This window comes from Zonotrichia leucophrys, unplaced genomic scaffold (genome assembly GCF_028769735.1).
Source record: "Zonotrichia leucophrys gambelii isolate GWCS_2022_RI unplaced genomic scaffold, RI_Zleu_2.0 Scaffold_53_334942, whole genome shotgun sequence".
Classification (NCBI taxonomy): Eukaryota; Metazoa; Chordata; class Aves; order Passeriformes; family Passerellidae; genus Zonotrichia; species Zonotrichia leucophrys.
In genome coordinates this window covers 135,541-149,900 of record NW_026992258.1, presented here as the reverse complement: position 1 = coordinate 149,900, position 14,360 = coordinate 135,541, and the positions used below count along the sequence as shown (strand labels likewise).

The following is a 14,360-nucleotide window of genomic DNA, read 5'->3' as shown; positions in this document are numbered from 1 at the left end:
ACTGGCTCAGAGGCAGAAGGACAGGGAAGTCCAACAGGGCTGGTTCGAGTCCTGGTTCAATCAATCACCATGGCTAACCACTCTGAATTCTACCCTAATAGGTCCACTGGCATTGCTACTTCTAGCGGTTACCTTCGGACCTTGCCTGCTGAACAAGCTGGTCTCATTCGTTCAGGCCCACCTGGAACGGGCCAACATCCTGTTCATCGGGTGGCGAATACAACCAGGGAACACTGCCAGCCACAAGTCCTAAACTTGACTGGCGAAAACTTATTCAGATGTACCAAACCCCCTTTTCCTTATCGAACTGCAACCTTATACCTCATTTCAGTGTATGACTACCTCATTCATTTGTGAAAAAGCGGGGGGAGATGTAGCAGATAGGGCCTGGCGTTCGGAAGATCTCGTGATGTTACGGGAAGACAGGGCCCCTGCCCCCTTAGATAAGAAAATTAACATAGGAATGTAGCCCCCTAAACCAGATTCCAGTAACTTTCCACTTGCCCAGGTAACTTTCCATCCCCTACTAACCATAGATGGTAATGACAGACCCCCACCTGACGTAGAAGCCCCCTAGACTATAAAACCCCACGGGAAGAGAGAATAAAGGCCTTTGATCCTCCACCATATTGGTGTCCGCGTGTTTCTTAGGCCCGAGCGACCCCGGGGAAGGGGGTCGCCGTGCTGTTTCCTGAAACCAGGCCGCCTGCCTTGTATCAGAAGGCAACACCCTGGTTTTGAAAGTGTTGGGTTAAAAAGTCAACCTGCAATACTGTGACTCAGAATGGGCAATCAAATCCTGGGGTGTCTTCAAGTCACCACTACTTGTGAAAAATCTCCTCAAAATAAAAAATAGCTGACATGTCCTGGGATGCTAAGGCAAATCTATTTCCTACTCACATGTGCTCTTCAGATCTTCCACATGGTGCAAGTGCAATCCATCCTATAAATCCAAAGTCTGATGGGCCCATTCTAGACACGGTCCTGTGGAACATCAGACGACATGTCTGTGCTGAGTCACCACAAAAGAAAGCTAAGCCAAGGCTCATGATTCCATGGGTGAACAGAGCTGATTTGCAGAGGAGTTGCGTGCACTTTATTCCCCTTCCCACCCAGGATTTTGTTCCAATTTCAAGATGCCTCCTAGGTTGGCCTCAAGATTTTGACAAAGGGAGTGACTGCATCTCATTTGTACTGGGATGCAGCTATCCAAATTTCTGCAGGGAATCTTACAGGGAGCATGGAGCTTGGGCAAAAATCTGTCCCACTGCAGCTTTGGACTGTTCCAAAGGGGCCTCCTTTGGGCTCGACATCTGCAGGTCATTGCAGAGCAGCGAGCTGCAGGCCACTGCCAGAGCTCCAACACTACAAAAGTGTGGCAGCCCAAGAATCAGCGCACGTCTCTTTGGGATGTTTTGAGATTTTCAGTTGCCAGAGAAATAGCAAGCAGGACCAGAGGAGCTTTGTGTCAAGACCTAAGCCAGCGTCTCCATGACACAAAGGGAGGACAGCCTCCAAAGCGAGTCAGAGCAAAAGCCAGCATGCACCCGCGTGCTCCAGAAGTGACTTCAGCCTAAAATACTCCTGGAAATTTATTATCTTTGCTTCTTTTTCCCCCTAAATGACATTGAAGAAGTGAGACTTTTCAGAACCAGCTACGATGCCACCTAGAAGAAGCAGACTTGCTTTCAGGCAAAGCTTTTGGGACCAAAGGGCATGTTTGCTTGGATTCCTTGGATGTCGCTTGGCTTGGCGCATTTTCTGAGTTCCCCTGGGATGCCTTGAGCACTGCCTTATGGACTGGGAGGACATTTTCTGCTGCTTTATGAGTGAGGAGAACTTGCCAGGCTTTTCTTTGGCATCAGCTGTACAGAAGGTTGGCTTGCTGGGCACAAGAAAGCCACAGAGCAGCTGCTATTGCGAGGTCAAGGCAGCGGTGCCACGTCACAGTGCTGGCAGCACAGCGTTGTCCCGGTGTGCGCAAGGCCTGCTTGTCCAGAGCGGCTCTTGAGCTTGCTCCCTGCAGGAGGATCCTTGTGCTCAAGGAGTTCTCAGCAGACGGCCTGCACCCCCAGAGGAGTCTGGGCTTTCCCTTGGGTGGCATTCAGTGTGCAAACCCGCACAGCGCTGCCAAAATGATCACGCAGGTCTGTGCTGCGGTTTGCACAGTCTTTTCTGTTGTCTGTTCTGGCTACTACCTGACCCAGCTGACTCGTAAGTAAAGGTTTCTCCTGGGACTGGCATCACCCGCCTTTTTCTTCACTCTGCTCTTTATGCTGCACCAGTGATCCAGTTTATTTGGGACCAAAACGGCCATGAAGATGCCGCCGCTTTGGTCAATGTCCTGCCAGCAGCATCAGCTAAAAAGGGTGCATCTGTATACTGGGTGGCGGGGGCAGAGTATTTGCCGTGCAGCCTGCAGCGGTTGCCTTCCCTCCCCTAGAGAGTGCGCGGCAGCGGAGTCTGTCATTTCCTCCGCTTGCTGCCTCAACCAAGACAAGCTGCAAATTGCAGACTCTGCGGGGAGATCCTCAGAAGTACTTCTAGCAACTCAGTGGTTCTCTCCAGGAGCAAAGGAAAGCACCTTTCACTCCAAATTCTGCCCCTCAGAGGCCTTGGTTGCGTGACTTGACCCTTTGATGTTGTGCCCAGACTGAGATTCCCTTGGCCATGCAGCACAAAGTCCAGTGCAGGGAGGATTTGCTGCTGAGCCCAGCAGCTGTTCCTGGGCTGCTTCAGCAGGGAGCTGCCACAGGGAAGGGGCCCTTGGTGGAAGCTTTGCTGGGCTATCATCTTCAGCCAGTGGATGGGACTTAGGGTATGCCATTAAAAAGAATATCTATCTAAAATGCAGGAAAGCAAAGAGGAAAATGCTGCTTGAGCTGCTGGGCACAACAGAAGCTCAGAGTGTTGAAGAGCAAGGGGCATTTCCACCACCATGTTTCTATTTCTCTCTTGGCAAAAGAGGCCCAAATGTAGACAGAGCCTACTATAGCGCCCTTGTTTTTCTCTTGCTTGCTGTGGGAAAGAGCTGTTGCTCCTGCAGGCATGCTGGGAAAGGGAAATGCTCTGTGTTGGGACTGCCTTGTGCTGTGCGAGTGGCCAGCACAGGCACTTTTCTGAGGGCCTCTTGTTCCTTTTGCCTTGCTTGCTGCAGGTCACCTGACACGCGGATGGAGGCAAGCCTGTCCTTTGGTGAGTGGCAAAGGAAGCTGTGATGTTGCAGGCGTGTGAGAATTGTGCGGCAATTCTGCCAGCTTGGCCTGTTGCAGTCGAGTGTGGAGTGCCAGTGTGGGAGGCTGAAAGAAAGGCCAACTGCCCGGTGGCATCAGCAGCAGCAAAGGGAGCACTGGCTGTCTGCTGATTTTCCAGGGAAGAGCCTTTCAAGAGATGAAAGGCAAATGAGACAGCTCCAAGGCATCTTGCTGCTTCTAGGCAGCAGGGAAGCTCAAATGCACTAAGACAGAGTAGCACCTCATTCAGCCAACTTCCTCAGGTTTTGATGCCTTAGAGTCCCACTTGGATCACAGTCCATGATTTCCCCTTCTTCTGGGTCCTTTCCCAGCTCAATAGAAAGCAGCTCCTAAGGGATTGGCTTTTGCCCATCTCTCTCACTTCTGTCTGTCTGCAGGGCTCAACAGCAGGGTCAGCAGCTCCTCTGGCTGCCTCTGTCTTTGAGGAAGAGGCTGAAGAGGAGCAAAGGAACATCAAGCCTCCAGCTGCTGTCCTTCCACAGCCTGAACGTGCAGAGCCAGATAGTGGCAGCTGAGCTTGGCACTGCCTTTGGTGCAGGGCCAGGCTTCCAGGTTTGGAGCAGCCCTTGTTGCTGGTGGCTGAAGATGCTGGCGGCTGTGTGCCTGCTGTGACGTAGTGCTGCTTCAGGACAGCCAGGCTGCCCTGGCCAATGGGTTCTGAAGTTGGACATTTAAGCTGGGATGCTGAGAGGGTCCGAGAATGTCTCTTGGCATCAGACAGGAGGCATCATTCAGTGATTCTCAGTGTAGGAGTCAGCCCCTTGTGCCCATTGTCAGTGCAGGCTGCCTGTGGTCAGTGAACTGAGCGGCCCAAATTCGCAGTTGACAGCCTTGCAGGGGACCTGCGAGACACTGGCCCCTGGAAGAGACCTGCTGTGTCCATGGACTAATTAGCTTCAGGCTGTGCTTCACTTCCAGCCGCTCAGAGCAGAGTTTGGAGAGGAGAATCCTTGGCAGCCCTACATTGTAAAGGGCGGGTGGGTCTGGGCAGGGCTGGAAGGCGTCTCCCAAGGGCCACTCCCTAAGGGCTGCCATGGAGAGGGGAAATCTGTGAAACAGATCAGAGAAGGGACATGCTGCAGGCTACTGAGCAGACCATTGCATGCCAGCTCCGGGCTGATTTCACTGGCCAGGGAAAGACAGGAGGAGGAAAGCAACGAGGCTCCAGGGCCTTGAATTGATCTCTTTCTGGATTTTGGCAGCCCCATGGCTACCTTGTTGCCAGTGTCTTGCAGAAAAGCTGCAAACACGGAGCATGGAGGTGGCCGTGAGGGGCTGGATCCAAGCAGCCTTTGGGCTTTTCCCAAAGTTGCCATTGAGAAGGGGACATGGGAAACGCCCCAGCTGAAGAGGCCTGGCGGTGGCTTGACAGCACCTTGCCAAGGCCTTGCTTTGGCCGTGCGCTCCGCGGGGCATGTGTGCCAGCCACGCTTCTGACAGGCAATCCTTCCTTGTCCCAGCTCAACACAGGCTCTGCAATTCACCCTGGTGCCACTGGAGCAGCGTGGCCTGCAGCAGCCAGCTCGCCCCCCACTGCTGGCACTGCCTGCAGCAGCGCAGCCCAGCAGCCCGAGGTGAGGGAGGAGCAGGGCCTGAAGACACTGAATAAGTCGGGTGCATTTCTTGTCTGCCAGAGCAGTGTGTTGTGTGCATGTCTGGGTGTAGGCTGCGCCAGAAGCTGTCCCTCAGTCTCAGAGGCACTTAGGCCTCTCTGCAGAACCTGTTGTTGTGCTTTGAGGCAGCGCGGCAGTGCTCAGGGAGTTCCTGCTGCTGGTGAGGGCGGCTGGGCCTGGCTTGGGTCTGCCTGGGCTGCCTTCTGTGCCAAAGACAAAAGCAGAGATTGTTTCTGCTTGAGCAGAAGGCTGGCACCTGGCAAGTGACTAGGCCCCAGGAAGCTCTCTGGCCCCAGCTGTTTTCGGGCTCCCGTTCTTACTCCTTCTCTGGCTCAGACACTTTGTGCCCCTGGCAGTGGACATGCCAGTGATGGTGGGTGTGACTGCAGAGGCTGCAAAGGCCCTTGGTTACCTCTTAGGGCCCCCTTCTTAAGGGCTCCTCATTTTGGCTTATGGCATGGGATGGTGCACTTGAAAGAAATCAAGGCCTTCTTGGAAAGGTCACCTGATGAAAGGTGGAGAAGATGGCCCTCCCACTTGCTGATCTCAGCAGCTGGAAGCCAAGGGACCACAAACAGCCCAGAGCTGCCGGCAGCGGGGCTGCCTTTGGGAGGCTCTGGGCAGCGGCGTCTCTGTGTGTGAGTGAGCGCCCTGCGCTGCTTTTGTCTTTCAGGCAGCATTGTGAGTGTGAGCCAGCCAACGAGCAAATACACGGCATTTGAAGAACTGGGAAGAGGGTAAGCGTGGCATCGGCTCCTTTTGTAAAAGTGTGGGCCAGGTCTTTGGCTGGTGCAATATCAAGCATGAAGTCAGGCAAGCTCCAATCATGGTCAGGCTCTGGCTTGACCTCCTGTCACCTGCCTGGACTGCTCGGTCCAAGCAATCCGAAGGCCTGATCAAAGACAAGTTGATGCTGGCGTTGTCTTGCTTGCAGCAATGAGGAGCAGGAGCTGGGAAACCCCCAGCCTCTGCAGCTTTCTGGCCTGAAAGAGCACCTTGCCATTCAAGAAATGTCAGATTCTCAAGGACAATCTTCTGACTCTAATGGTTCTCACTTTTTTGACACACACATGCATGCACACCCAAACAAGGAGGAGAGTTCCCCTTAGGTTTGGAAATGACCTGGCTGGGCGTGCGCCTTGGAGGTTTCCAGCGGCCCTTGGTCTTCATGCTGCACCTTAGTGTTCCCCTGGACAGGCTGCCCTGCACGGCAGAGGGCTCGCGGGCTGACGTGCTGTTGGCCGAAGAGATGCCGCAGCCAGGCATTTTCTAAGGAAGGTGTGCAGGCAGCCTGGGGAGATCTGCTGCCTAGACTTGATTTCAGTGCCAAGGGCTAAAGGGCTCTTTCTGCTGCTTTTGTCTTTCCAGGGGCTTTGGAGCTGTTTATAAAGCCCTTGACACCAGCAACAGGTAAAGTGCCAACAGCCCCATGGCATGTTGCAGCTCTGAAGTGCTTTCCCCACTGCTGTGAGCTCTGCCTGGAGGTTTGCGTGGCAGCTCCATATCTGCAGCAGAGGCTGTTCCTCTGAAGTACAGTCTAGGCTCAGGGGGCAGAATGTATTTGGGATGGCCTTTGGTGCTTCTACTAAGCTCTGCTGTCTAGTGACAAGACACTTTGGTGCAGCCCGCTGCCTCATTGCACCAGCATTCGCTCCGTGCTCCTTGTGATCTCGAGCAGGGTGCATCTTCTCAAGGGAACAGTGGCCAATGTCATTTCAGGTGGCAATCAAGATCATGTCACTTGAGGAGGGGATGCCCGAGGAGCTGGCTGCCAATGAAATCCTGGCCATGAGGGGACAACAGGAGTCCCAATATCATTACCTACTTAGACAGGTTGGCGCATTCTCGTGTCAATGTAACTTTAGCTAGTGCAAGCCCCAACAGACGATGCCCTTTGGTCACTGGCAGAGAAGGGAGCTGGTGATGATTTCTCTGCTGGTCTCCAGAGCATGGGAGGAGGTGGAGATGATGTTCAGTAATCTCTTGTGGCACACGTAGCTTGGAGAGCAGTTGCAAAAACCTGGCTCAGGCCCTGGGGTGACTGAGGCTGTGCCCATTGCTGTCTCTCCATGCCGTGGTTTTCTTCTTTCAGCTACCTGGTGGATGTGGAGCTCTTGGCTGGCCATGGAGTTCATGGATGGTGGCACCTTGTCTGATGTGCTCGGGGCAGTGTACCTGCAGAAAGGACAGATAGGCGCTGTCTGTCGGGAGGTGAGGGATCCCACTTGTGCTTCCCCAAGCCTGCCCAGGATGCTGCTTGCCAGCTGGAGGTTAAGGAGAGCAGAGATTTCTTGCTCTCACCTTTCTTTTGCTGCTGCTGCTGCTGCTGTCACAACACACAGGAGAAGAAAAAGCATGGGAAGTGAACTGCCTGCCGCTGTCCCCGCACTCCTCAGGCTCTGTTTTTGCACTCTTCCATCCTGTCTGTCCTGTGGCACTGGTGCTCGCTCACTCGCTTGGTTTCACTTGCTTCCTCTTCTCTGCTTTGCCTGGCAATGTTTGCCTGGAGCCTGTCTGTCCTACATTCCTTGCCACTGGAAGACAGCATGCAGGTGGCAGAATTTCAAGCTAAGGGCAAAGAGCTGTCTTCAGCTTCAAAGGATAGCTTTGCAGCCTGGATGGCGACGGATTCTGGAACAGCTCTAAGGTGCTGCTTCCTCCTCTGCTGCCACTAGGCTTCCCCAAAAATCTTTGCCGTGCCGCCTCCCAGCCAAAGGTGACGCGCTTGCTACTGAAGGCCAGTGGAATTTTTGGGAGCCCAGATGCCTTCGCTTGTAAATTGAGAAAAAACTTCCAAGAGTGTTGAAGCAGCAAGCTCTTTTTGGTGTCAGCACCATGATGCTGTGCACTCGCTCGCAATTGCCTGAGAAAGCCGTCAATCCCATCGAGCTCTTTCCTTTCTGGTGGGATGAAAATCAGATCGTGCACGTTAACTTTCCCTCCCTCCTTTTTCTCTCTCAGTGCCTGCAAGGATTGCATTTCCTTCATTCCCACCAAGTCATCCTCAGAGACATCAAAAGCAACAACGTCCTTGTGGACATGGATGGATCTGTCAAGTTGGGCGGGTATCCCTGCTGGGCTGCAACATTTCCAGCACATGCCGTGCGCTTGCATTTTGGTGAGTGCCACTTGGGCAGAAGCGCCGCTTGGCCAGTGCGTAAATGGGAAGGGTGTTTTGGAAATGGCCGATGCCTTATTTGCCTGGCTCCAGGCACGTGGAAGGAGAGCTCAGCTGCTTTTTCAGCTCGATTCAGCATGGCCTGGTCAGGCTTGGAGTGCTTAATGGTTTTGGCTGCTTTGCCAGTGGTAGCTGGCTTTGGCAGGCTTTGTTTTTGTCCTCAGGTGACTTTGGCCTCTGTGCTCAGCTCAGCCCTGAGCACAGCAAGCGCAGCTCCAGCGTCGGCACTCCCAGCTGGATGACACCGGAGGTGGTGAGAGGAGAAGCCTACGGCCCCAAAGTGGACATCTGGTCCCTGGGGATCATGGGGCTGGAAATGGTGGAAGGGGAAGCTCCTTATGAGGGGGAAGCCCGTCTCAGGGTAAGGTGCACCTTAGCAAGAGGGCTCTGTGTGGAGAGAGCTGATGTGGCTAGCAAAGGAGCAGGTGCAGTGTCCTCTTGCATCCTTGTGCTGTAGGTTGATGAACTGATGGAAGGGAATGGGCCCCCAAAACTGCAGAACCCCAGGCACCACTCGGCTCTCCTGCGTGACTTCCTCCGCTGCTGCCTGCAGGCAGACGAGGACAGGCGCTGGTCTGCCAAGGAACTCCTGCAGGTAAGAAAAAGCAAAGGGGCAAAAAGCCCTGTCTGCTGAGGACACCTGCAGGGAGGGATGAGGAGGAGTGTGGGCCACGTGGCTGAGACAGCTGCCAGGACAGGAAGGCGCAGGGGGACCTGCTGCCCTCAGTGCTCTTTCTGTGTCTTCCTGGTAGCCAAGGAATCCTGCTTGAGCCCGTGAGGATGTCATCCTGAAAATAAGGCTTCCTATCTTTGTTCTTATTCCTCCGGGCAGCATCCGTTTGTCACCTCGGGCGATCCTGCCTCCAGCCTGGCTGCTCTCATCATCTCAGCCAAGCAAGTGCAGGAAGACAAGAGAGGAGAAGCCTGCGCCTGAGGAGGTCCTTGTGCCCCACCAGCTGAGAGGAGGGAAACGGGATGGGCCATCTTTAGGCAGAGTTTCAGCCATCCCCTGAGTTTGAAGAGGAGCTGTGCTGTACATAGGAAATATAATGGTTCTATAATTTGCTCCGTTTAGGTCTTAGGGTAGGTTACAGTAGGTTAGGTTAGGTTAGGTTAGGTTAGGTTAGGTGTCTGTTAGGTTCAATTTAGATCTCTGTGGTTTTTCTTTCTGAAAAAGATGTAAGTTTACAAAAAATTAGGAAATATAGGGATTAACTTTTAAGAACTTTAGAATGTAGATAGCTTAGGTAATAGAGGATTGTTTAGCTTAGAAGAGAGTGTTGTTAATTTAGGGAAAATCTGAGGTATCTTTTAAGTTGAAATGAAAGAATTGTCATAATAAGAACTAAGCTGTGAGAGGAAAAGCTGGGCTGCAGCAGAGCTGGACCCTGCAGGCACTGCAAGCTGTTGGCCTGAGCAGGCCACCTGCGGGACAGAAGGATGAAGATTGAGAAGTAGAGAGGGGATACTTTGTTTCATCCCGAGTGACAATAAAAGTCTAAATGATCCAGAGCGTTGTAAGACTCTCTTCCTTGCCATGCTGTAGCTAAGTGGACAGTCCCTTTCAGAGGTAAGCAGCTTTGCTTGCCTGAAGTGTGGAATGCCCGTGAGAAGCTGCGAGACTTCAGGGTAATGTACGCCAGGAGATGAGTTCACATTCAGGACAACACAAGGAGGCAGATGTGCAGTCCATTCTGAGCCTCTTGTCTTGAAGATGTCAGGGTGATCAGCAGCAATCACCATTTGGTTCCCACCCTCCTCTCACTGTGTCGCCTGTGCGATGGAATGGCATTCTCACAGCGGCTTCTGGCCCTTCCTCCCTGCTTCTCCTTTCCCCCCTTTCCACCCCAGACCTCCAGGCACCCTCTGGGCCAGCCTCATCCCCACGGGTGTGTGGAACGACCAGAGCCCCCTGCAGAGCCCCATTCCCACTCTGCTGCCTCCTTGGCCTTTCCCCGCATCTGGGCCAGCCTGCAGTTGCCAGGTGTTGGACACACAGACACACAGCATACCACACCTGTGAGGGAGCAATTTGATGCAGGAGCCCCTGTTAACCACGGCTCACCAGCCCGGCACTTTTCCCACCCAGCTGCGGCTCCATTTGGACTCCATCTGCTGGGATACCCACTGTGAGGGACTGCTCAGGCCCTGGATGCTCCTTGAATGGTGCCCACAGGCCTGATTTCCACACCTCCCCATTCCTCCTACCCCTAAGGCTGCCTCAGCCTTCTAAACACAATTTTTTCTTACTCTAATGGCTTCCTGTGCTTTACTTCATACTATAACCAGGAGTAGACAGTTTTGATTGTCTTTATTCTAGAATTATTTAAAAGAAGTCAGAAGTGCTGCTAGAGTTCGTCATTTCAAACTTGAAGCAACTGCAAAAAGTAAAGAAGCTTTCTGTGCAGCTTTTCAGTGAATTTGAAGTTGATTTTCCTTTGCTGTCATCTTTTAAGCTTCATCACTTGTCTATCGATCTGTAAAAAACCCTGTAAACCCAATGCAAATTTACTATCCTTTGCATTTTTCCTCTTCTGGAAAAGCTGAGGCTCATGTGTTCTTCTTCTGTGATCTAGACTTTGATCCCCATCCTGGCTCTGGCTAAGAGCAGAACAAATGTTATTTCTTAACTGCTAAAAAGATCTGCTAGCAAAGGTCACAGTTAGAGCTAAGCATGGTGCTTCTCTCCCTCCGTTGAATACACATCTTTGTGTCTAGGCCTGGTGATTTCCAGGAGCACCTGGAAGCTACTGCCAAGGACAAAAGTCTCACTCTTGCTGAAATAAACAGGGCAAGGAGACTTTTTCTCCTTTTAATGCCTTTATTAAAAGTGATCAGCTCAGGATTGGGCAGCTCGGTGGGGCTGCAGTCTCCTGTCGTCTCTCCCAGGGAGATGAGGAGGAGGAGGATAGTTGCAGCTGTCCACTAAGGGCAGAGCTGGGGTGTCCGGTCCTTGTGGGAGCCTTTAGGGCGTGGTGACCCCTTCCGATGTTACTCCTGCTGCCTCTCTTGGCCCGGTCCCGGTCGTTAGGGACGACTCCCGTGCTCAGGGTGAGAGGGACTAACGAAGGTGTTCCGCCTCTCTTCCGGCTCAGCACTCCATTCCTGATGTCCAGACATCACTCCAATCTCTCAACTCTTAGGTGGCTCGTTGTTTTTGGGGTTTTCTCAGTATGTTTGGAGCAGTATTCCCCCACAGCATGCTGGTCCTAAGAGTTATTTTGCATAGCCCTCCCCTCAAGTCTCTTCTCCTCACTGTTTGGGGAAGTCCCCACCCTTCACTGTCTCAGAGAAGGGCCATTAACTTGCCCCAGCTAGGGCTTTTACTGATACAAAACCAACTATTAGCAACAACGGCCTGTAATTACCACAACACAAGCAGCACCCCAGCAACAACAGTGGTAACCTTTTTCTCACAAAAATATTGCAGAACTTTTGTTCATAACATTGCTGGTTTGGACACGGATTTTTTGGTAGGATTTTGATCTACATCTACAGTGATCTACAGGAACAGGATCTTTGGCACAAAGTGCCTTCAAGCAACATTTCCAAGCATCGTGGGCAATGAAGTCCAGATACTAATGAGTTGTGGTTTGTTTTAACTCTGTGTAACATACGGTACAATATCCCAAAACACATGATTTTTGAGGGATTCAGGCATTTAAAACTTAGGCTTATTCTTGTCAACCCTTTTCCTTCTTCCCTTCTGAAATCTGCGTGCCCAGGTTGTTGCCTTCTGATATAAGGCAAGGCGACCTGGTTTCGAGGAACAGCACGGAGACCCAACTCTCCAGGGTCGCTCGGGCCAGAGAAGCACGCAGACACCAATGTGGTGGACAGTCTAAGGCCTTTATTATCTCATCTCGTGGGGTTTTATAGTCTAAGGGGTCTGTCTACGTTAGAGGGGTCTGCAGTACCATCTATGGTTAGTAAGGAGTGGAAAGTTACCGGGAGTGGAAAGTTACTAGCACTACTATCGTTAGGGGGGCTACATTCCTGGTTACATTCCTAGAGTGATCTCTTATCTTAAGGGATTAGGGGGAAAAGGAGTCCTGCCTTTCCGTCACATCGTGTGATCTTCCGATCGCCTGTCCCTATCTACCACACCAGGTACTAATTTCTTTCTCAGTTTGTTGAAAAGTTACCTGCCAGAGAATACTTTGTTCTTGACCCAGAGATGGGGCAACTGTCACCGTTAGGCCGGACGTGGCATACACACGTGATCAGGGTCCAAGAAGAAAAAGCTTTTATTTTATTCAGCGTGTTCTCCGGCTTATACACTCTTAACAAAGCGTGATCTTCAGTCTGCCGCTGGCCTTGGCTCGCAGGTGGCCATCAAGCAAGTGTCCCAGGAGCCCATCTCGGAGTGGGCGTGGCTGGTGAGTGAGCAGGGCCAGCAGGAGGAGCCGGGCGGGGCTGAGGCAAGGCCCAGCAGGGCGGCAGCCGGAACGCTGAGAGGGCAGCGAGCGTGGAGTGAGCGGGGGCCATGCAGCACTCCGGGCCGGGCCATGGCGAGCTGCGGCGGGGCCTGGCAGGGGCTGCCCAAGGCGTGGCGCAGCATTGGCCCCGCTGATGGCATCGCGGTCCCCGCAGTGCAAGGGTGCCCTTGTGTCCCTGGAGCCGGCGCTGCTGTGGAAGGTGTCGCGGCCTGGCTTCCGTGGCATTGTGCGGCTCCTGGACTGATTCAAGGTGCCTGAGGGCTTCGCGCTGCTCATGGAGTGTCTGCAGCGCTGTCAGGACTTCTGGTACTTCCTGCACAAGCGGCGATTCCTGATGGAGCCTGTGGCGTGCGGTCTGTTACCCCAGGTCTGGAGGCCGTGCGGCGCTGCAGCAGCCGGGGCATCCTGCTCCTCCACATCAAGGCCGAGAACATCCTCCTCTACCTGACCATGGGCAAGGCGAAACTCATCGACTTAGGCTGCAGCACCATCCTCCAGGACACGTTCTACATCCAGATGTCAGGTGAGCCCAAAGCCGGGGCCCAGCAGGGTAGCAAACTTCCCCCCTTGGCTGACAGAGGGGGAAGAGGGAGGGAAGGAAGGAGGGAGGGAAGGAGGGGGAATCCTTCTTCAGCCAGGTGCAGCCAAGTTGCTTTTTGGCAGGGCAGGGGCTGGCTGTTGTGGAATGGGAGCTGGCTGGGAGGGAGGGAGCAGCATGGGCCTGATGAGCTGTGCCCGTGTCCCATAGCAACACCAGAGTACAGCCCACCGGAGTGGATCCTCTTTGGCTGCTACCATGGCCAGCCAGCCACCATCTGGTCCCTGGGCATCCTGCTCTATGAGCTGGTCTGTGGGCACCTTCCTTTCCACACCAATGAGGACATCGTCTGGGTGTAGGAACGTCTGTTGGAGTGATGGGGTCACGCACGATCGGGAAGGACGGAGACGAGAGATCTCTGAAGCCAGGTCGTGGAACTATCGGTTTATTACAAAGGGCATAGGAGCAGGGCCTTGGTGGGAGCTGCCAGCCGCAGCTCGGAGCAGGCCCGAGAGAAGAGAGGTTTAAAGTGTAAGAGAGTTAAAGGTTTAAGAGTGGAGAGCATGTAGGAAGGAGGGGGTGAAGAAGTGCAGAGGTGAGCGCGAAAAGAGAAGAGGAAGAGCGGAGGAATAGAGGAAGAGAAGTGGAAGAGAGAGAGAAGTTCCTGTTACAATACAATAAATCATCTTTAGTGTTGAATATTCAGATTCTCATCAACCAATCTATTACAGCATGCATATCCTATAACATTTCCATACAACCTATAAGAATCACTACATTACCGTACTGTGTTAGATTTTAAACCCTAAATCTTACTCTTTGGGCCCTATCTGCCAAGCTGCAGGGTCTGCTCTGACACTTGGACCTGTCTGCTTGCAGAGGGTATTGTTTCATCAAGAGGAGATTACCTTCGGCTGGCCACACCATTGTTTTCCAGTTGTTCAGTAACTAAGGCATCTCAAAGGTTGCTTTCATTTCAATCTCGCTTGTAGTTTCTATATTCTCAAAATCTTTTGCCAGGCAATCATATTTATAAGGTTTTCCTGTTCCATCCTCCCCAACATCCGGGGCCAGCTCTTCTTCCCACCCCAGGTGTCTCAAGCTGGGGATGCACCTTCAAGGCACAAGGGGAAGAATGGAATTGGGAGGGGAAGCTGGCACATGAGCGTCCTGCTCTTGCAGCTGGTGAGGAGGTGGATCTCCTGGGCTCAGCTGGAGAAGGTGGCACCTGTGCCTCTCTGCTGGTGTCCTCCACAAGAGAGGTCAGATAGGAAGCTTTTGGGTGCAGCTCTGAGCACTCCTGGTGTGGCCTAGGCACTGTGGAATGTGGGAGAGCAT

At 52.9% G+C, this 14,360-nt stretch overlaps 1 pseudogene; it reads left to right on the top strand.

Annotated features, from left to right (window-relative positions):
• The first annotated feature begins 2,135 nt into the window (after window positions 1-2,135).
• Window positions 2,136-8,979, top strand: LOC135460521 (serine/threonine-protein kinase PAK 3-like; annotated as a pseudogene).
• Window positions 8,980-14,360: the final 5,381 nt, after the last annotated feature.